The sequence below is a fragment of the Podarcis filfolensis genome, assembly GCF_964270895.1.
Source record: "Podarcis filfolensis genome assembly, chromosome: 3".
In the NCBI taxonomy this organism is placed as follows: Eukaryota; Metazoa; Chordata; class Lepidosauria; order Squamata; family Lacertidae; genus Podarcis; species Podarcis filfolensis.
In genome coordinates, this window is record NC_139606.1 from 43,744,533 (window position 1) to 43,768,419 (window position 23,887).

The 23,887-nt window shown below is 43.2% G+C and overlaps 1 long non-coding RNA gene across 1 annotated transcript; it reads right to left on the reverse strand.

The window, feature by feature from the left end:
• Positions 1 to 1,394: 1,394 nt before the first annotated feature.
• Positions 1,395 to 4,004, reverse strand: LOC310760274. The gene is made up of 2 exons (XR_014546881.1): positions 3,901 to 4,004; positions 1,395 to 1,619 (listed from the first exon to the last, which is right to left on the reverse strand). It is a non-coding gene; the product is annotated as an uncharacterized lncRNA (long non-coding RNA).
• Between the last annotated feature and the right edge of the window lie 19,883 nt (positions 4,005 to 23,887).

Below are 23,887 nucleotides of genomic sequence, written 5' to 3' on the forward strand. Positions count from 1 at the left end.
GTGTGTGTGTGTGTGTGTGTGAGAGAGAGAGAGAGAGAGAGAGAGAGATTGCTGGGAGTTAGTGAAGGCATTTTGGGTGCAGGATAGCTTTCTTTCAGGGGGAAGTTGTTGCAGGGGAGCAGAGCTGCTCCCTCTCCTTGTAGCAACATCTGTACAGTTGTCAATAATTTTCTTTATACAAAAATGCAACTAGTCTTCATTGTTTTCTCCCCCTAAGAAGAGCAAATCCAGGTCATGCTGCCCTTGGGCCATCTCAGTTCTGAGTGGGGAAATGCAACACGTAATTCATTCAGTTTGGACATAATGTTTCCAATGAACAGCATAGGCCTGGGAATTATCTGGCTATCTATTATCCTATTATCTGTGTTTAGGCTCTACGGGCATCTCGTGGGGGTGGCAGAAGCAGGGTACTGGTCCCTGGATGTGTTGTTGAGTGGCAAAAGTAGTTCTCTGCCACCTCTATCCCTTCATTCTAGGAAACCAGACATCTTTCCCTAGATCATCTCCACACTCTTTTTTATAAGTATATTTGCTGCTGTTTCTTGCTTTCTTCATAACCCAATAATCCCCCTTATAAGACAGTTTTCTGAAAAGGACGGACAGATACAACGAATGAACCTATCAAAACCACTCTGGAATGATGCAGAAAAGGTAGCTCGCCCTGGCAGGGGCACCAAACTTTGTCTGCAATATATATCTACCTTTTTAGTAGTCTTCCTTTTTAGGAAAGGTCATTTTGGCAGGGTCTTCCAAGGGCCAAAATAGACATGTAGCTGCTTGCTAAACACACACTCACTGGTTGGCTATAAAATAGGAGGTGGGTGTCTACTTTTATCCCTAAAACAGAGTGCAGAGGGATGGGAATGAAATTAGCCACCAACCTCTACTGCTTGAAGAGTCCATGCTCAGCTCGTTTTTGAGAGAAGAGCCAGACTGAGGAGGGGGGGAAATTAAAGCAGTAGAGCTTTAGGCGGTGGTGGGGAGTAGAGAGAGAGTTGTTTTGGTCCCTTCCCCTATGCACTTCATTTAATGACAAAAGTAGACCAGACCACCCCAGCTGGCAGTGAGAAAGAAGCAGGCTGCTGGCAGAAGCCAAAGGGTGAGAGCCAGGCTTGATTTCTGTTTGATGCAAGACCTTTGGTGGTGTTAATGCTGTGAGCGCCTTGAGTTATATATATGTGTGTGTGTGAATAAACCATATATCATAAAGACACCACAGTCTCTGCTGTTCCTCATTGCAAGGAAACCAAACCCTGGACAAGTGTCTGGAACCGCTGGGATCTCATACCACTCAGAGATTGGGCTGGTGTGCAACAATATTAAATATTTCCTCTCTCACCCACTGCAAGAAATGTACCAAGTCCATAACAAGGCAGCATAAATTAAAGGACAAATTAAGTTGACAGAAGTTAAGCAGTCTAGAAAAACACTGCTATCATTTTAATTAGGGCTGTTCATTTTCTGCAGTATCATGCAAGCATATACTATCTGCCTCCTTGCTCAGCTTGAGGAGCTGGAGTCTGATGAACTAATTCTGTCTTCAGGCAACAGCATCCACTGCCTCCAAGGGGGGTGGTTGTTCTTCCTAGATAGTCTCCAGCCATTCTTCTCCATCTCACCTAAAGAGTATCCGGATGAAGGAAAAGAGCTCCTGTGCCTTCAAACGAGGAGCAGAGGAAATTTCACCAGAATCACTTATCATGCAGTGTCTGAGATGAAGCACTTTCTCCACGCTCCATCCCAGTGGTATTATGGGAATTACTCATTTGTGCTGAGAGCAAGCCAATACTATTTATTCATTTTTGTAACCTTACCTTCCACCAGGCAGCACACACAGTTCCTTCCCCTCTGCTTACTATTAACCTTACAACAGCCCTAAGATGGACATTAGACTGTTGGGCTCAGGAAGAGGGACTAGCCCAAGGTCATACAGTGAGCCTCATGGCCAGGGACAGCAGAGAAAGTCATTTCAGTTTGCATTTAAAGGCAAACCTGCCTAATTTGCACTTTCTGAAACAACAGATGAACCAAAACACAGCCATCCTTCAGAATTTGCACTTCTCTGAATTTTGTGGTGGAGCTCTTCGGCAAAGTCATGTATACAAATATGCAAGTGCCTTTGGTAAAATGTGTGCATAAAAATAACATACAAAAATGCATTATTTTAGGGCAGAGTGCTTTGTAAAAATGAGTATTAGGCAAAATGGTATACAAACATGTACCCTGGAAAAAAAATGCTTCAAAGTGCTAATGAATCTTCATGAGGATTTTTTAAAAAATCACTTTCTGATATAGAAGATCTGAGTTTAAGATTGGAAAAGTGAGAAACTTGAGAGAAGCCAAAATCTTAGCCAGAATTAGTGGGAATTTGAACCTTGGTCTTTCTGGTTCCACCACACTGGTTCTCAGCCACTAGCAAAGGTCCTTGCAGGACGAGTGACAGTGTGCATTAGGTTTTAGCATGCCCCTTCAAGTGTCCCAAAGCATTGCAAACTGTTGCCCCATATATAAGTGACTTCATTCACCTTAGCAGCAGCTCACCATCAGAGCAAGAAACTCCTCCTTGGTCCGGGAGGGTCATGAGAAGTGGAGCCAAGCATCTTTTGAAAGCAGCGTGAGACAACAATGGCTACTACTTTTTAATCTACTGGTTATTTTGGAGACAGGAATGAGGTCAGGATAAGGATCTGGTGCTAATGTTTGTACAGAACTAAATTATCAAATAGATAAATCTAAGCAAATGTGCATAAACTATATTTTTTAAAAATCTACAGAATGTCAAAAGAATAAAAAAACCAGACCCATGGGTGACCTTTATGGCCGGATTCCTGCCTCTCCACCAATACAGGCACAGCCTGAGAGTTTAATTAGACTCACCTCTCCATGTAAGGACTCAAAGTTCAGAGAAATCCTTTTTCTTTCACACTCACAGTGTGAAATGGCATGGGGTGGGGTGGGGGAGGCAGGGTCTGATAGAGAAACAAAATTAAACCTCTATTTGACTTTGTCCGTGCTTCCTTTAATATATTTTTTAGCCCGAAGCCTTTTTTAAAAAAAATCTCTGCCTTCCAAAGACTCAGCCTATTTTATACCTTCCTTTGAAGATATTTAGGCTATGCCTATTGAATGGCAAAGATCAATGGGTCGCGAGGCTGTGATAAACTCAACTATATCGCTAGGGGAGAGGAAGACTTAGCACCCATCAAAATGCTCAAAAAGCAACATTTAAATGGGTGGAAATATTTTAAAAACCAAATTCCTGTTGCAGGCTTCCTACTCCCACTTTCTCTCTGGCAGGGGAGTCATTTCAACATGGTGTGCATTTGTGACTCTTCTTTCAAATTAGCTCTTAGGCTCGGCTATTATCCCTCTTCACTCCCCCCCCCCCCACTCCCCAAATGTGTTACTCACATTTAGTATATTCATTTATATTCATTCACAGCCTTTCATGCAGCTCGGCACTCACAGAACAAAACATGTGTGCCTGATGAGCTTCTGGATTTTCCATATGGGTGGGTAGCTGACAGGGTCTGGGGGAAGCATCCAATGTGTCGAGTCCAGAGCAGCAGATTTATGACAGTGACGCATTTGTAAATAACATCCTGTGGCTACTGTTGTTTTAGTAAGCCTTGAAGGGTAATTACATTGGAAGACCATTGGAGGTGAGTATGCTGGCGAAGATCACTGCTGTGTCCTTGCCTCACAACAAGCAGGCAGATGTTTGTGTATTTTATCGGATGAGCAAGGCAGGCTGGCAGCTTAGCAATGCTCAGAGGTGGCTTCCTGGGCTGCTGCTTTGCAAAGCATTTTTCCTCTTCCTTTTGCCAAGCCATCCACTAAACATATGCTATGACACCTACACCTGGGCACAGAGTTAATGATACACACACATAGACACACCTTTAGCTCGTTTAATTAGGCCCCAGGCAAGTTGCTCTGAAGGATTTCTGCCTGCTTGTTTCCATCCTTCCGGAGTCACACGCTGCCACTGAGCACGTGCAGAGTGTCTTTTCACCAACCAGAAAAAAATGTGTTTAAAGAAAACAAGGAAAATACCTCCAAGCACAGTCAGAAGAGTATCATCATTTTTTTAACACACAGAGAGAAAGCCACATTTTATAGAGAACAGGAAAACAACTGAAACAGTGAGCAAACAATTTTTTTCCTGGCTCCTCCTATTCTGAAAACTGACCGGGGGGGGGGGGGGAATCCCCAGTAGGACTGCAAAGTTCTGACTGCTTGACAGCTCTTTCCTTGGTCTACTGAAGCCTTGTGCACTTGATACATTTGGATAACATTTCCATTAGGGCACCCTCTGCAGGTACTCAGTAGGGCTGTGGCTGGATTTGCCTAGGACACAAAACAAATCAGATGAAGAGTCACCCCCAAGTCCCTGAATGGAGCAAGTGTAGACAAGGAAGCAGACCTCACAGGGAAGCAGACCCGAAGAAGAAGAAGAGGAGGAGGAGGAGGATGGGGAGTTTGGATTTGATATCCCGCTTTATCACTACCCTAAGGAGTCTCAAAGCGGCTAACAATCTCCTTTCCCTTCCTCCCCCACAACAAACACTCTGTGAGGTGAGTGGGGCTGAGAGACTTCAGAGAAGTGTGACTGGCCCAAGGTCACCCAGCAGCTGCAGGTGGAGGAGCGGAGACGCGAACCCGGTTCACCAGATTACGAGACTACCGCTCTTAACCACTACACCACACTGGTTTGCTTGCCTAGGGATGTGGGATGGTCATGGAAGGAATTGCAAGAGGGCTTCCCTGCCGCAGAAAAAAAAATGTTTCGTCAGAGCTGCCAGGAAAGAAAATTCCTTGACTGAACAAGTAAAACATGGAGTGCACTTACTCTTTGCAGGAGAGCTTACCAGTGGACTGGTGTATTTAGAGTGTGCTGTAACACCTAATGCCTTATAAAAGCCATTGAGCCAAGCATTTTCTGTCACTAGGACCATTTATATAAGAAAGAGGGTGGCAATGGGAAAGAAGCAGGTCCTTTTGACATCACCATAAGACTTGCTTCCCTGTCTACTTTTATCTCCCCTCCCTTCCTTCAGAGCTGCTTTTATAGAAGGCTCTGAGCCATTTTCAAAGTCATTCTCTGCAGCTGCATCCAACTCCCTCTGTTTTCCATCATAATCCTTGCCAGCAGCCCCTGTGGAATGGGATCCTGATCCTACATCCCTGGAGGTAGGAAACCTAGGCTGCAGCAGGTTGGTCCCTAGGGTTCCTTCACCTACAAACACCACACCGTTTGGCACAAATAGTTTCTGGCTTCTGCATATGGTTGGTGGACTGAGCTACATCCTCTGTTGGCAGTGCTAATTCCCTCCCCACTTTTCCAAACCTTCCTAGAGGTGAACTAATAGCGAGAAACAACCCCCCCTACACACACACACTTCCTTGAGATGAAAATTGCATGATGAAAAGCATTTCATCAAGGAGATCATTAACATGCGATCAAAAACTTCGGTGTTTTGATATCTCAAATTTATAATTGCATTTAGCACCTTGGAGCCACCTCCCTATGTAGCCTTCTGGCTGAGGTACTGAAATACAGCCTGCTAAGAAGCATGAAAAAGAAGAAACTCTGGTGACTTCCATGTGCAATACATTGCTCAGCCAAGCCATTCCAGCTTACAAACAGCATATTAAGCAGGGCTTTCCTGACACACCCACACCCCGAACTGCCCATCACAGATTAGATCCATTTCATATATCTGGTCTCCTGAGGTTGATACCAGGGGAAGTTCAAGACATGGGAAGAAGCAGCAGTAACACTGTAATTTATATTCAGCCTCAAGAGTGAACCACAGAAGTGGGTGGTAGATGTGCGTAAGTAAAAAGCTTTGATCCCACAGGGGTCAGGCTGGGGTCAAACTAGCAGCTCTGCACTTGAATCACCCATGCTCACCTCTGCCTTCCAAATATTTGATAGGCAGCAATGTATAAATTGCTCATCTTATGAGCAAGGTTGATCAGGACTGACCCTAGCATTAGGTAGAGTGAGACAGAACTCACCATGAACACCTCCATTGTTCTCTTATAATGGCAATGAGAGGTGCAGGAACTGACTTCCGGTGAGTTCTGGCTGGAAAAAAGCCCTGCCCAAAGCTAAAATAAAAGCATTAATAGCTGGCATTAATTCTAGCTGCAAGTACATTCTAGCACATCTGTCAGGAAAACAGAATAAAGAGCAGAGATAGCCAGCACAAATGGGAAACAAAGTGCCAGGCAAGGAGGAAAGTTAGCACACAGGGGTGTGCATAAGAAATTATGGTCAGTTGTACCTATTGGAGGGGGGGAAACAGGAAATGAATTAATGTATCAGGAAGGGAGCGATGAGAAACAGTTCTAAGGACCTCTGCAAAAATTAAACAATAGGTTTCTCCCCCAAGGAGGGGAGACAATGGAGTTTAATGCCATTGGGACTCAGCTAGATTGGTAAAGAAAAAGCATTGTATATGCGATATAACACTATGACACCAGATGGCGCTGTGGAGTCCCTTCTTTCCCTACCGGATCTCCCTGTATGAGTTTACAACACGTTTAACTGAATCGCTTCTTTGACATGTCTAGATCCAGCCTAGGTCAAAGTCTAGGATTGGGGAGAGAAGAGAACCAGGAGCAGAACCCAAGCCTTGTCTTCAATTTCACAGCTACCTGCTATGAGTTTACCTTCATACCTACCTAGGGGTGTCTTGCTGAATCATTGTTTTACTACTTTACTGGCTGCAAGTATGTGTCAGCTTTGCTCTGTTGACTCTAACGTTTAAGCATTCTATTTCTAATAAACTCTTTAGATAATCTATTTCTGTTGTCTTCTGGTCTTGCCTGAATAAGCTGGCTCAACCCAGCAAACTTAGAACTGTGTGGTAGCTGAAGGACTACCTGCAGTCAGGTGTTATAATTAAATTAAATTAAATTCACCTTCAGAGAAATTAGACATAGGTAGGTTTAATCTCCTTCACTGTTTTGGGGTGTCGTGAGCAGGAGCTAATTGTTAGGCATTTCATTATTGCTGTATTTTAAATGCCAGGGAAGGGGAGAGGTGTTTGTGGGAATTTTTTTCTGCCTCAGGTGCCAAAAGAACTTGGCCAGCCTTCTGAACGAAGCATCTTGGCTTTGATAGAGGCACAAGATCATTTGCTGCTTTGCCACCTCAGGGAGCAAATTGTCTGGGTCCAGCCCTGCTCCAGATTCCGTGCTTTCTGCCAGTGCTTTTGCATAGGTTTTACAAGAGGATTAAAACCATCTACTGGCAGCTTCTCAAACACCTCATTATATATATGCTACAGCAATTTCAGCAACGCACAGATATGGAGGCAGGCAGGGAACTGTTGCCACCCCTGGAATCTGTTGCTCAGAATTTGATCTGATAAGTTTAGCATGGTTGAAAGAGGTTAAATAATTTGCCCTCCTTTCCCCCAGTCTTTAGGCAACCTTGTTTTGAGTGTGAAAGATAATTAAAATGCACTGAGGCCAGAGTTAATTTGCACTGGAATAAGAGAATCGCAGAATCATAGAATTGTAGGGTTGGAAAGGACCCCAAGGGTCGTCTAGTCCTGCAATGCAGGAATCTCAACTAAAACATCCACCACAGATGGCCATCCAACCTCTGCTTAAAAACCTCCAAGGAAGGAGAGTCCACAACCTCCCAAGGGAGACCGTTCCACTGTCAAAAAGCTCTTACTGTCAAAAGGTTCTTCCTGGTGTTTAGTCAGAATCTCCTTTCTTATAACTTGAAGCCATTGGTTCAAGTCCTACTCTCCAGAGCAGGAGAAAACAAGTTAGCTCCATCTTCCATTTGACAGCCCTTCAGATATTTGAAGAGGGCCATCATATCTTCTCTCAGTCTCCTCTTTCCCAGGCTTAACATACCCAGCTCCTACAACCTTTCCTCATAAGGCTTGGTATCCATTATGGTATATTGTTGGAGTAGAGGCCTTAATGGAGTAGAGGAAGGTATTTCCTTCCTTCCCTGATTGCTGGTGATGATGGTGGAAGAAGAGGTCCCACTACAAGGGTGAGAAACTCCGCAGGCCACGTGTCTGTAGTGGGTAGGGGCGGAGAAGCAACGGTTGTGGAATGTGCTACATTCCAGCCAAGCAAAAAGACACTTCTGCAAACATACCTCTCCATCCACCAAGCATTCTCACAAGTCAAGGACCATTCCAGCCAGGCAAAATATCTCACAAGGAGCACATAGAGAAGGGCTCCTGGAGGGTATGTCCTGAGGAGAAGGTGTAACGTAGGGGCTAGAGAGAAGGGCCTGAGGCTCCCCACCTCTTGCCATACTACTTTGTATTTGCCTGCTGGATTAATGGTTGATTCTGACATTCAGGAATGAACATTTGTAGCTTCCAAGTGGTCCCATCCTATGCTCCTCTGACACAACATAGGACTGCAGAGACCCTGTGGGACCAGCAGGATCACATGGGAAAAGTCCAGCCCCGACCATGAGGAAAAACAACAACAAAGAGTCTTGGGGCATCTGTAGGAATGGATTTATTATAGCATAAAGCCTAGGATATAGCATAAAGCCTAAAGCCCCCTTCATCAGATACAATCTTGATATACACTGAAATAAACCCAAACAAGAATTCTCAACAACCTTGACCCACAAATCCCTTTTCTTTGCTTGCAGGCAAATCGGCCTCTTCAGATAATAACTCCTCGCTTCTTGTCATCAGCAGTGAATTCTGTGGAATGCAGATGAGTAAAGATATCTCCCACATTTCAAAAGCATGCTTCAGACCACTGGCCTTCAAATGGTGGGCCAGGACCCACTCGTGGATTGTGGCCTGATCCAAGGTGGGTCACTACCACCATGCAGATATATGGTAGGAGATTGAGAAATGGGTCCCTTAATGCATGTTTTGGTTAAAAGTGGGTCCTGGGTCTGAAAAGGCTCAAGACAACTTAGAAGCAGGAAACTGACATTTCTTTCATATCTTCCCTCCCTCCTTCCCTCTCATTCTGTGTGGAGAATCTGACCCAGAATTCCAAGTTCAAATATTGAGGGCAAATCCCTAAGAGCATTGGACGACTCATTCTTGGGTGGGGGGCAGTAGAGAGGGAAAGATTAGAATAACCTGAATTTCTTAAGCCTTTTTAATATCATAGATGTTTGGCTAGATGAAGGCCTTCAGATCATCTGAAGCTGAAAGGGAAGAAAAGGAAACTGCAAGATCAGATCTTTGGGGTTTTTAAAGCCAATTTGCAACTCTTATGGAATTAAAAAGATGCTGATGAGCTCAGTTTGACAAGGTCTATGTTGGGAACAGGGAAAGCCTAAGTGGAAGTGACAGGGCTGGGAATAAAGTGTGATGTCTTCACCACCACGCATTAAGCTTTCAGCTCACGCTCTTAAATCTTTTGCCTATAAATATTAAATAATTTATTGGTGTCTGGATTTTCTGCTCTTTTTTTAAGGACATGCTTCTATATCGGAGATAAGGTCCATGCCTGAGCCCACACCTTCCTCCCTCCACACACACACACACACACACACACACACACACACAATCTTCTTTCAATGAGCAAGGAAAATGGCTTCATCCCAGATAGTGTCAGCACTATAAGACCTTTGCACATGCTCAGTTCCTTGGTGACTTGAAATGGATCTTTCATAATGCCATACTTGTCAGGTGACATGAAAAGCATTGCCTGTGGCATTTCACACGTCATAGTAATGGCTCAGTGCAGGAGCTACAATTTTTGACACAGTGGGCAAATGTTTGCATTGCTGCCTTACTACCTCTCTCTCTCTCTTGGGGGGGGTGTCCTCTTTCGTGGCAACACTGGCACTTATTGGCTGCCTGTGATGTGTAACATCATTTTATAAAAAAGTGCTGCCTGTTGCATTTACATTGGGAAGAAGTGGTTCCTAAACTATAAGTTGCCACTTAGCAGGTGAATGCCAGCGGCAGGGGAACAAGAGCAGAAGAGTGGTGTGCTGTTGCACTCATGCTCCACTTGCATGCTTCTCACAGACATCCAGTTAACCACTGTGGGATATGGGATGCTGGACTAGATGGACCTTGGGTCTGACCCAACAGGGTGGTTCTTCTGTCCCTAAGAGCAGCCACTTTAGCCCAATGTAGCAGAAACATCCATCATCGGATTAAATAGAGGAGGCATAGTCAGTGTGGTGGTGCTTTGCAGAAGACATTGAACTCCAACTCCCATCAACCCTAGAGCAGCGTGGTTCATGGTCAGGAATGGTGGGAGCTGCGGCCTAACGAATATCTGGAAGGCACCATATTGGTTACACCTGAAATAGGTTCTTCACCATAGAAGCACCTCATGCATTAATGTTTCAGGTGCCACGGGAGTCCCTGAGGTGTGTCCATAGCCAGTTGTTTACTTTCTCCCTCTGACTTGGCGTGAAAAGAGCAACAGCTGATCTGCATGCTTCACCTGACAGAGAGATGCATTTGAACTGTATGCCTGCGAGGTCACTGTGCTGAGCTTGAGGCACTGGAGGAAGGGAGTCGAGAAACATCCAGTGCCCTGCCTTTGGTATAATGAGCCCCAGAATCATTACTCCGTGCCTGAAGCAGCCTCTTGTTTGCTAAACACCCTCTTCTGAATGTTAAATACCAGCCTCGGTGCTCTGAGACTTGAAGACACAAAAACAAATCTTGATTTCTTAACCAACACATGCAACACAGCAGCACTTTTAAAAAAGTTTTCTTTTTCTTTTTCTTTTTGCACTCATCGGAATAATCACCGACTGGTTCATAGTCAACAGCATTTAATAAGTCACCGAAATGCTTAAATTAGAAAATGATGCTGCTTCATCTCTCAACAGGAAGCTTATTAGAGCTTGTGTTGATTTGTAGCATACAAAAACACAAGAAGTGGAAAGGGACTGGAGGCTTATACTTTATTCATATTAACCAGCCCACTCCCAGGGTGCTCGGTAGATAATGCCCTAACTGCAAAAGTGCCACGCAAGATGACACGCTGGAATCGTCAAACGTGAGGAGAAATTGACCCTGTGCTACAGCCCACTTTTGGCTTAATAGGAACAGCTGGTCAGTGAAGCGTTTGCTCAAAATTTAACAAGGCTTCAACACCAAGAGGCATCTGCCAATAAATCAAAAGGGAGAGCCCAGCTCAATGAGATTTAATTTAAATTCATATCTGAGGCTGACAGACGAGAGCTTCATTGCTCTTCCACAGGCCTCAGAAAAGAGTGGCATTAGCTCTAGAAAGGCATTTTGTTTTCTGTAAAGCAGCGCAACCATCTAGAGGGTTCAGAGCGTGTATGATGAAGACTACTGAGAGAGTGGGAAAGAGAGAGATGGAAAGACCTAGTGCAAGAGGACTGGCCCTATCAAGACCATGGACACATTTGCCACGGCTGTGGTTGCATGAATAAACCACATCAAGTGGGACACAAAACAATATTTAGAGCTTTAACAGCAACCTGAGATACAGGTGGGTCTATCCAGTACTATGGTATCCTTCCCAGAAGGACAGGAAATAATAGTTACTCCAATGCTGGATTAAAGTAATGGGAAGAACTCAGTGCTGAAGTACAGCTCAGGGTCTTGCCTTATCAAACCTATATACCCCATCCTGTCTTACCTATAGTCTCAGGTTCCTATAGTCATGTAGGGAGGACTAGCTTGGTTTTCATCCACACCAGAGCATTTTAGCACTGCTGAGACACTGCCTTTCCATAATCAGCTGGAAACGGAGTTAAAAAGGAGCTATGGAGAGATTTAAGAAAGCTATCATAAGCAGCAAGTTCAGTTCCAAAATCCTGTACTAGGAAGATCTTGCACACATACGCACACATGCAATGCAACACAATGCAATGCAACACAACACATACACATACACAAATCTTTCTGCCTCAGGCCCGACATTCCCCATCCATGATTTCCTTCAAGCAGCCATGGATGAGAATTCAACAATGCACAAAAGAGGCTTCCACCACTCCACAGTCTTTTACAACCTATTAGTTGGGAAACCAGTGAAACAGAAACACAATTGTATAATTGCACTAGATCAGAACCCCTTGTCTGGAGCATACTGAACATAACAGTTAAGTCAGCCATACTTTTATAAACCACATTATCTATTTATTTTGGTACCTTTATATCCCCCCCTTTCTTCTCTTATGGAAGATGGCATACAGGACGTTCCCACATGGTCTCCCATCCATGCATTGGGCCAGACCCAGACCTGCTTAGCTTCAGCAGGCCAGCTGCTGTCATGTGCCCGTGGACCATGCCCAAGATGAGACCGTGAGCATAGATCTGTGCGGTTAATAAAGCCCCACATCTGCTTATACAGTGGTACCTCGGGTTAAGTACTTAATTCTTTCTGGAGGTCTGTTCTTAACCTGAAACTGTTCTTAACCTGAAGCACCACTTTAGCTAATGGGGCCTCCTGCTGCTGCCGCACTGCTGCAGCACAATTTCTGTTCTCATCCTGAAGCAAAGTTCTTAACCTGAAGCACTATTTCTGGGTTAGCGGAGTCTGTAACCTGAAGCGTATGTAACCTGAAGCGTATGTAACCCGAGGTACCACTGAATACAGAATATGCTCCTGCCCTACCCAGAATATGCTCCGGCCATCATTCAGAATCAGTTACAGAGCTAGATGAAGCAGAAAAGCACAGAGTGTTTTGTTTCTCGGTGCAATGTTATGAAGGGAATAGCTGCACAAAGTTTTCCCTCCCATGCCTTCCTGGGCGGCGTAGGGTCCAAGATTTCAACAGGGTGAGCGACGGTGGCCTCAACATTAAATTAATCCATATTCAGTGTTTCAGAGACTTCATTTTCAGCATGACCGCCTTTGTTTGACTTCCTTGCCAAGATGCTCTCGGGCAAATCAAGTGTATTTGATAGTCCAAAGAACGGGGAAGCTCTCAATCTCCCGAGCCACTGAGCAGCAGAGAGGGAGGGAGGGCTCACATGGCACATTTCAAGGGATGCAGGTGTGATAAAAAGGAAGTGGGCTAAATTATTCTGCTCGACCAAGAGACAAAAACAGTTTAGCAGTAGTTTCATGCTTTGTGGAAATCTCTATGTATGGACAGGGGTTTTGAAAACGAAAAGGAAAGGAAGTCGTTTCTCAACTGCGCTTCTGCTCTGACAGACTCTAGCTCAGCTTCTGCCATCAACAAGTTTCGGTGGCATACTTGACAGTAGGTGAAGTTTGATGACTCATTGGACTGGCATTCAGCTCTGTGCTACATGGCAGGAGGGAAAAATTTAATTTGCTACTCGTGCGAACAAAAGCAGGCGACCCTTTGCCGGAAGGCCTCAGTTACCATCCGATGGGAAACAAGCACGTTGGGGGCCATTGTGCAATAAGGCAACCTGCCAGTCAAAAAGCAAACAAGGAAAAATGACAATAAAGTTTATTCCACAAGAAACCTGTGAAGGAAGGCTGCTCACAAGTCATACAAGATGGGTCTGTGGTGTCGGGGAACAAATTTGTTAAGAGCATGATGAATTTTGGCTGAAATCCTACAACCTGCTATTCTCACTACCTCTGCTATTTCAGTGAGTTCTTTTTATGTCTGTGTAACTGGCAGGTCTAGGTAACCAATTGTCTCACTGTGGAAATTGCTAGTACTGTAGTAACACAAGGAGTTGCCTTATGCAAAGCCAGACCATTGGTTTGTCTAGGTCAGCATTGTCTACCTACACCAATGATTCTCAACTGGGGCAATATGCTCCACCCTGGTGGCAATTTAACAAATTTCAGAGGGCATTCAGAACTTGAAGGGGAGCAAATGGGGAACATTTGGGATTTTGGGGAGCTGCTTCTCTCTGGAACATAGGCAGCTTCTTTGCACTGAGCCAGGCCATTGGTCATCCAGCTCAAAAGCGAAGCAATGTGTACAAAAACGCATATGCTAGCTTGAAGTATGCATAAAAATACATATGTAGAATGTGTATAATAGGAGACATTCACTCTAAATGCTGGTGAATTTTCATGAGGAGCTCTGTATTTATTTATTTTTTTAAATGAATACTGATGTGGAAATGCAGAGGGCCTGAGACTGGCAAAACCAGACACTGAGAGAAACTGAATTTGACAGACTTGTCTATCCCTATTCACAGGTCACCTGAGGCCAGTATGAGGATTTCTTAAGATTGATCTTTTCCTTGTTGAATGGTTGTGAATTGGAGACAGTCCTCCCCACCCCCACCCCCAACAGAAAAAAAACAACAACAGCTGCCATATGAGTTGATTTGAGAGCAGCAACCAAAATAACACAGGGCTGATGGTGACACTTGATAGTGCAGTTTATTCTTAAGATGGAGGCATTTTTAGTTGTTTTTCCTCTGCATTTATTTTTGCATATGGAATGAGTCGTTTGATGCACTTGATAAAATCAAGGACAATTAAACTAAATTGAGCTTTAATTTCAGACTGAGCACATACTTTTGCGACTGAGCGTTCCCTACTGCAAGATCAGATATCGCTGATGAGCTGCACACACCAAAATGTGGATGCCAGAAGAACAACACCAGGCGGGGGCGGGGAGAGAGAGAGAGAGAGAGAGAACATGAAGAAGGGCCTGAATTGTCCTGCCTTCCAAGGTGGACTTATATAATAATGCACCAATGAAGAAAAGAAAAAAAAACCCAAGTGGGTTTTTGTTTTGTTTTTATGATACAGAAGGTCAAATAGTCGTTACGGCAACCACTTGGATTCTGATTAAAGTGCTAAGTGATCCAGCTGTCACCGAGTGCTATAAGGGCTGCGTTCTCTCAGCAACAGCTCATGGAGGAGCCATTCAACTTCAGGCTGCGTCAAAGCCTTCCAAATAAACAAAGCAAGTGAATACATTGCAGGCACGGAAATACACGGAGCTCACCTGCACCATGCTTTTAAAGCACGGTCCTATTACTTTAACTATCTTGGCTCCACACAAAGAATCCTGGGAGCTGTAGATGTTAGGAGACACACACACCCCACTCCCCTCACAGAACTAACACTCAGGCCCTCTTCCCAGGGAACTCTGGGAATTGCGGCTCTATGAGTGAAATAGGGGTCTCCTAGCAACTCTCGGAGCCCTTGACACCATGATACTTTGAGGGAAGCTATGAATGTAATCATGCTTTAAATGAATAGTGCCGATGAGGACACAGACATACTTACCTGGCTAATTTTTCAGTGGACCTTAATCCACCTTCAATCCCTTCCCTCACCCTTTCTTCCTCTCCACCCCACCCCACCCTAGAGCTTTTATTCCCTCTCCAAGAGGGGTAAGCAAGCGTTTCTCTGTGAAGTTGATGGACAAAACATTCTTCCATACAAAAGCGCTGCAGTTTATATCAGATGTTCTGCCTCCATATTAACTCCAGCTGGCTGCCAGTTCTGAAGGCTCTGCAGCTCTGGTGGCTTTTCACACAAGCCCTGATCCAACTGGCAGCACCATACCTGGGACTATCTGTATTTAGGTGTGTTTTGATCCTGTGATTACTTTTAAATCATTCTCTCCCCCTGCCCATGCTCTCTCTTTCTCTGCCTCTCTCTCTCTCTCTCTCTCTCTCTCTCTCTCTCTCTCTCTCAAACACACACACACACACATCCATACACACAAAAAAAAGTCTGGTTGGAAGAACAAAGCCTTTTTGGAGTGAACAGCTGAGAGAATTGCTTGCAAAATGTGCTATTTGAGAAAGGACAGTTTTGAGCTAATGGCTCTCTCCCTCTCAAAAAAAGAGGCTTTCAAGAACCAAATCATGGTAAAAATGGGCCGAACAATGGAACCTCTTTACCCTGGCATTAGCAGACATGAATCAGTCAAAGATCCATTACAGCGCATAGACACAATATCAAACTTTTTTTCCCCCCAGAGGTTCTGGATCTATTAAAATAAAAAATCTGGAAGAGCTAAAAAGGCATCTGAGCCTATTGAGCCCTAGTGTATCATTTAATTAGAGACCACACCGAGCCAGGGAAAAAAAGGATTTCACATCCATCAAAACCGCCTGTTATCACAGGAAACCACAATGTCAGATGTTATACAGCTTAGAAAAATTAATAAATCAAACTCTTTTATTAAGTTGCTCTGCTCAGTTTATGAGCCATATATCTAACATTCCCTCTTACAGCACACAATAGCTAGACGTTCGGAAGGTAATTATTCACATCATTTTTATCTACTCAAGAATAATTTAAGAGAAAAGGGGCGCAAGAGCAACTCACTAGTTTTGTAGAACAATTTGCCCACTATTAATGTCACAAAGGATTGGGACTCATTTTTTCCCTTTCTTTTTTTTTTAAATCCACAATGAATATTTATTATTACTATTTATTGAATTTCTATCCCACCATTTTTCTCCAAGCAGCTGAAGGTGGCATACACTGTTCTCCTCCTCATTTAATTCCTACATCAACCCTATCATGTAGGTTAGGCTTAGAGGCAATGACTGAACCAGGTCATCCCGTGAGCTTCACAGCTGAGTTGGAATTTGAACCTTGGTCTCCCAGGTCTTAGTCTAATACCAACCACTAAACCACATAGGCACTCAGGCACAGAGCAAGAACGTCTTTGGTTTTCAGAGGCATATCTTTATATATATATAAAATAGGGTCCAATCCTATATCTGAGGGGCTTCAGAATTTGGCAAATGCCCTGAAACACCCATGGAACACCACATTACCATCACAAGGCTTCATTTTTCTGAACTATGGAGAGATTTAAGAAAGATATAGTGGAGGAGAAGTCAATGGGTGCCTTCCAGAGCTTGATGGTCTCCAACTCCCATTAGCCCTAGCCAGCATGATCAATGATCAAAGAAGATAGGAGTTATAGTCCACTTAACTTTGCACTGTGTGAATAGGTAGTTTCTTTTGTCTGAACTGAATCTCCCAAAGATTCAGCTTCACTGGAGTGTTAGTATTATGAGAGAGGGAGAAAATATTCTCTCTGCCTTCTTTCTCCTTACCATGCCTAATTTTAGACACCTCTATCATGTCCTGTATTAGTCACCTTTTCTCTAAACGATAAGACTAAAAAGCCCCAAAGCCTTTCTTCATAGGGGAAATGTTGTTGTATGTGTTTTCCTATCATCATCATCATCATCATTATTATTATTATTATTATTATTATTATTATTATTATTATACCCCACACATCTGGCTGGGTTTCCCCAGCCACTCTGGGCAGCTTACAGTACATATAAAAACATAATAAAATGTCAGATATTAAAAAAAACTTCCCAATACAGGGCTGCCTTCAGAATACCCCGCCTTCCCTTCCACCCTGAACATGTATTCTATAGGGCAGCCATTCTACATATATAGCAGCAGCACCTCTCTACCCCAAGTATAACATTTCTATGTAAAAAGAAAATATGATGCAAGTCAGGCGGTTAAGGTCTTGCCAGTGCACAGCAAGTGAAATGCTAATGTCATCAGCCTTTGGAGCATGAAAATGCAAAAATGTAACAAAGAAAGGAGTCTTCCTTTCTTTCAACTTTCTCATATATATTCAGTACAGGTACTACAGTGATCTCTGTATATATATATATGTAAAAGGACAAGTTGTTATGATGAGTGTCAGAAGTGTGAATGAGCTCTAACACAGATGCCACTTACAATTTTCAGGCATGGTTTTGAATGAAAGAACAGGAGCCCAAGTGCCAATTCAATAAGGAGTTCCTCTCTGTCCATCCTGTTGTCCCTCATAGGTAAAGACGCACAAGTGCAGGACAGGGGCTGAGTATATTTCTTAAATTTCTAAGCCACGTACTCCATGACAGTTGCAATAGAAAATATACATAACCAGCACCATCCCCATAATATTCTCCTATCAATTCAAATAATCATTTCATATCAATTATCAGCACTCATTCACTCAAGCACATTGTTCACCAGTCCTGCTGGGGAGTGTCAAAAAATAAGCCTCATGGGCAGTGCTTTTTTCCTAGAAAAATAAGTGCCAGTACTCACCCTGAGGTTGTTACAGGAAGTGCCATACTTTTTAACAACAAAAAAAGAAGTGCCGGTACTATGTACCCTTTAAAAAACACAGTTTATGGGTTTCATTAAGCAGCTTCTTTCTTTAAGCCCTCTCTTAAGATAAAGTTGACCTGGCAACATCTTCTTGAGGAGCATTGTGGCTTGAGTCAGAATTTTCTGCATCAGGTCCAATAAAAGAAAACACTACAAGCTTTAGGGCAGGAATGGGACTGTTCTGGGGACCTCCCCATGTCGTTAGACTCAAACTCCCATCAGCCCCAGCTGGCATGTCCAATGGTCAGATATGATAGGAGTTGGAGCCCAGCATCTGGGGGGGGGCACAGATTCCCCAAACCGTTAGGATTGCCATATGTCCTCTTTTTCCAGGACACATCCTTGTTTTCCATGGGTAGAATTGTCATAGCGATCCATAGTTAAAAGTAGAAGCCAGCGAACGTGTCCTCTTTTTTGCTCTTCAAAATATGGCAACCCTAAAGTGCCTCCCTTCGAAGGAAATAATCTCTTTCTGCTCCAAGCCCCACTGACATGAATGGGAATTGTACAAAAACACAGCTTGAGCAGTTTCCAAGCATTGCAATGGGGCTTGTGCAGGAGAAATGCCTGCAGGATGCTGCACAGCTTAAAGCATGAAAAGAATATTCCCTTTTGATCTTCACCCTACAATATTTTTGGACTCCCTCTTTCTGATCAAAAGACCTGTAAGAAATCTGCCCTACCAAGAACTCAGTTTGCTCCATGGTCTCAGATGCTGTTGCTATCTCTCTATGCAAACACAAGCAAAATGTTTCCAGTCACCCAGAGACTGGCTTGATCGTCTCATCTGCAAACAGCAACTTACGAATACAGGCTGAATCAATGGCAAATGAAAATATTTTGCAAGGTAAAGTCTGATGGAAGAATCAACATCTGAATTAAGAGCTTTTCAAGTGTGTCAAAAGAAGAGAATATGAACACGAATAGAAATGGGTGGCAGAAAAGGAGACTTGGGAGCCATGGATAACTAGCAGCTCAGAGTACAGTGAAAGAGGGATTATTGCTTTGGGGTTTTCTTTTTCCTAAAGAACCAAGAGAGCAAAAATATAAGGCCAACTAGATATCACTGAAATTTGCAGCCATTGAGGCTGTCAAGATATTAAATTATACAGGACACACAGGCAAGGTTGGAATATAACCTTCTGCCAAAGATTTGTTTAAGAAACATCAAAGCAGCTAAATTTAATCACATTGAGCTTAGTCTGGTATTCTCTTTCATTTTCAGCAAGTTTAGAAAATTAATAATGTTATTGGCAAACATTTATTCATATCAGCCATGCTACAACGCTAGCCTGCTTACAGTTGGAGGCCTTTGCAAATGAATATTTTAGCCACTTTCTGCCCAATTTAGAATGAAGATGTGTGTGCTTCTGACAGATAAGAAACCAGCAGCAATGGGGGGGAAATTACACTTATGAAAGCACACACCAGGATCGCCACTGAAATCTCCCTTGAATCAAATCAATTTTTTTTTACTTTTTTTAAAGTCTTTTCAAACTGCCACTATGCCATGGAGACCAAGTCTCAAAGTTCTGAGTACCCATCCAAATAATCTGTTGTACTAAATGACTTCCTCCATGGATCTAAGTAAATAAATTATAGAACTTCAATCACCCTTGACTACGACAGCAGTCTTTTCCCCAACATGTGAGGGTGGGGACCCAGCCCCTGGCAGGGGTGGACTTTGGTGATGTCCTAAGCAAGGACAAAAATGCTTTTTAAATGAATCTCTCAGTAGGTACTTGTATAAATATAGGTGGTGATAAACATTTTGCACCCCCTTGGCTTGGTGCCCAGTGTAGTGGGAACCTACACTGAGTTTAGCTGCCCCCGGCCAGTCTCAGATGGGCTCTATCTTCCTCTGCCCTCCCTCTTTCGGTATCTGCACATCTCTCTCGCTCACTTTTCTTGTGCAGACCACTGCCTAAAAGAAGCCACCAGCTGCAGGAAAAAGCACCAGCCCTATAACAAGGCAGATGCAGCACTCCAGGGTGAGGTGGGGCTTTCATCTGGACTTAGATTATAAAGCTCTGCCAATTGTTTCTCAGGCAACATGTTCTGCAGGACTATTAACCATGGTCCTGAACCAATATTTTGGTCCCTGTCCAAGTTCCTCACCTTCTTTTATCTTCCTCTGTTACACAACCGCAGGCCTACTGGCCTACATCTTGCTTGGCCCACCACTTCCTTTGATGGTGGGCATCATACTGGATCAAAATACATTTCTCCTCTTCCTTTCATGATGTACCAAGTTTGCATAGTCTTGGCTGAAAGGAAAGGCAATGATACCGAAAGGAGCAAGAACATTTAAAAACTGTGATGGTGGTGCCCTAACCTTCTTTCAGTCACCAGCTGAACACCTTTGACTTAACACATGTTGTGCTGCATACTTATGGGGCTTGTTGAATTTCAAAATTATTCCAACGTTTTAAGCAATGGTATGGTACTAGTTTATTGGGTCAACTGTATGATTTCCCAAATAATTTACACCTTACTAATTATTACAGCACCTTGTGCACCCTAAACCTCCCAGGCAGCATCCCCAGGCTAAACTACCCAGGCAAAGAATGAAGGGAGTTCATTACCTACAGAGAGAGAGATACATCTGAGTGCTGTCCATTGTCTTGTGCTTGCAGAAAAGGGAGAGACCATACATTTCAATAAAGGCATAAAAGAGGCATGAGCATCAATAGATGCTATTTTACGTACTTGCAAATTAAGCTCCAAAGTTTAATATTGTTCTGCCACTGATTATTTTTGCAGAACACCAGCAGAGGCACACTCATTCATGTGAATAAGTACTAACTGCCTACAAAATTACCATTGATTTGAAAGAATTGATTTCTCTACACCAGTAGCGCATTAAATCTTTTTTTAAGGAATACATTTTCTGTGGAACAGAAAGCAAAGTGTAAGTTGACTAAAAAAAAAAAAAGATTCAATTCCTCAATTGTCTTCTGTTTGAATGGCCTCCCCCCCCCCCCACATTTATCTTATTTGATGGCTATTTTATTGTCATGTGTTTATTTTCTTGTGAGTGAAAATTTATTAGATTCACAGATTTGAAGACCAGAGGACCAACAAGGCAAAGACAATCCACATGCAGAAATAGGAGCTAGATTGCTCTTTTTGGATTCCTACCCCCTGAAGAATAGCAGAAAGTGGGGCAATGCATGTGCATAGCCTTTGGGCCGGAGATGCACCAAGGAGCTCTGATAATCTGGCTGGGCATAGGAGACATTTAACCCAGGTAGGCCCAACTCCTCTGCATCAGCTGCCATCTGAATTACCAGCATCAATCATTTAATTAATTAGCAGGCAAGAAATCCCTGTAAGCAACAATGTGTAAATTACGATGATGCTGTACATTAGGATCTCCACATTAGGGCCCATAAATCAAATACTGTTTATTTTTGTATTAACAGCCATTTATGTGCTGTCCCCAAACAGTGCTCTCTGGAAATAATAAAGCATACAATAAATAAAAAATGGAACAATAAAAGAAGTAAACAAATTATAGCTTAAACACTTGGCATTAAAAAACACACACCAAACATCAGCAGGGGGTAAAACAGCATCATGAATATTATACAGCGGACCTAAAATTGGATGGATTCAAAAAGTTCACCATTTAAAAGCCTGCATAAATAAAAAGGTATTCATCTGGTACCAAAAAGAACACAAAAAATCTGCCTCTCTGGTAGGGCATTCCATAATCTGAGTGCTGCCTCTGAAGCCCTTTCCCCAGTAGTCTTGGGTACAGTGATGGTTCAATTAATAAAAAAAGCTTTCTGCTTTGCATGCTGTGTTAAGGGCTTTCGATGTTCACAGACACTCCAAAATGTCAGGAAATTGCAGCTAAAGGCCACACCATTAGCAGATGCATTATTTAGACCATATGGAGATAGCATGATATGGAATGCTGCCGCTTCACCACTACATTGGAGGTGGATGGCTGTCAGTGGCAGAAGAGTGGACCTATATGCCAGATTTGTCTGTACACTGAAACAGACACATGGAATCTATACATCTGAAGCTTTCTCCCCACCCCCCAATCGCTTAATATTTCTAAGAGGGCAAATTGAAAATCTGGAAAATTTACTCGGTTAAAACAAAAGCTGGTTAGAGCATTTCTAAGCAATACCAAGTCCCTTGCGATTAAGTCTTCTTGTGAAGTTCTGTAATCCATAATTGATTAAGCACCTATCCTTCACAGCAGCTGACACACTTGTCCAACGCGTAGCATGAGGAATAATGCACGGGTAATTAAAGGAGCAGAAAGCTTCCGCTTGCTGTGAAGATGGCAAATTTCTACTGCGCAATCGTTTAAAATGAATGCTAAGCAAGGCATTAACATTAATACAATGCCAAATGGTGTGAAGCAACTCACCCATGTTGGAATTAAACAGAAACTAAAAATATTGACTCTTCAGAATATGATCAAATTAGCCCAGTAGGGCGTTGTGAGATGGTTATAACTTGCTCACGCAAGGCTGCAAAGGTGTGGCGGGAGAGAAAGATGGTGTCACATGTTGGAGGTAACAGTGATTTAGGGTCAGTGCAGACCCAACTTCCATTGCGCTATAGCTCCTCTTCCATCACATCTAATGTGTGGACAGCAGGCAAGCACATCCGGTGTGGGAGGCAGTGCCACCTGCTCTCCCACCTGCTTTAATCAGTTGAATCCTCATGCGCATCACTGCCAATGATAGAAGCATCCCACTGTCTCACAGTAAATTGCATTTTATCACAGTGGCAGATCATTTTAGTGAGGGCTATTATGAATATACTCATCATTAGGAAAGATAGGGGTTGAGGTTTTAATTATGCACAATAGTCAAACTTAACCACTAGACTCTGTGACTAGAAAACTCAGTATAATTTCACTCCATGGGCTGAGACTGGAAATAGGGAGGAGTGATTGCCTCCCTATTCCAAAATGGGATAGTTATGTTGGGTTTTTGAGCCCCTTGAGCATCTGCTACAGCCTCCTCCTCCTACTACCCCCTAGACAAAAAAAGTTACCTTGGGGAAGACAGCAGGGTAGTTGTGGCAGGTGGTTCCATAGATGTAGTTGTACAGAGCATCTTTTTCTCACTGGAGATCTTAGGACTAGTCACATCCCACCTCAGTGGAGGGTGGGGATCTCCACACATCTGTGGGAACACCCACTGCTGTCTCCATTCCTTTCCCTGTCACCTTTCCCAAGGTAGCTTCTTCACAATCTACTGGCATATAAATCTGTAGTAGATACATCACAAAGAACACTGCCAAAAATAAATATAAATATTGCCATTGCAGAAGGCAGATTTGTCAAGAAACTATGTTTAAACCTTGTAGTGCATACTGTTGTTGAACAAATGTCCAATCACCTAGACCAGGGATGGGGAAAGTGTAGCCCTCTCTATGTTTTGGTCTTCAGCTCCCATCAGAAGGATATATTCATAAACCAGCCTGGTCAATGTTCAGGGATGATGGGAGTCCAACAACATCTGGACTCTGGAGGGTTACACTGGTTCCTTACCCATGAGCTAGGCTTTGCCCAGTAAATGCAATTCTCCAAGAAAGAAATCAAAGGCAGCATAGAAAAAATCAAGACATTCAAGGGTACAGAAAGCTGTCAAAAGGGCAAATCGTTAAAGGATATTCTTAACATTGAACTTTGCATCTTGTACGAAATTAAAGAGAAGGTATTTTAAGTCCATGTGATGGCTGATCTTATCTAACAGTCAGCTACGAATATCATTACCACATTTGGGTATTTGCAGACAGCCTCTGTGTCATGAAAGTACAACAGTTTATTAAATAAAAGACAGGCATCTCTCTATACAAAGCTCAGGTAAAGCCGGAATGAAGAGTCCTGAGTCATTATTCTTTTTTT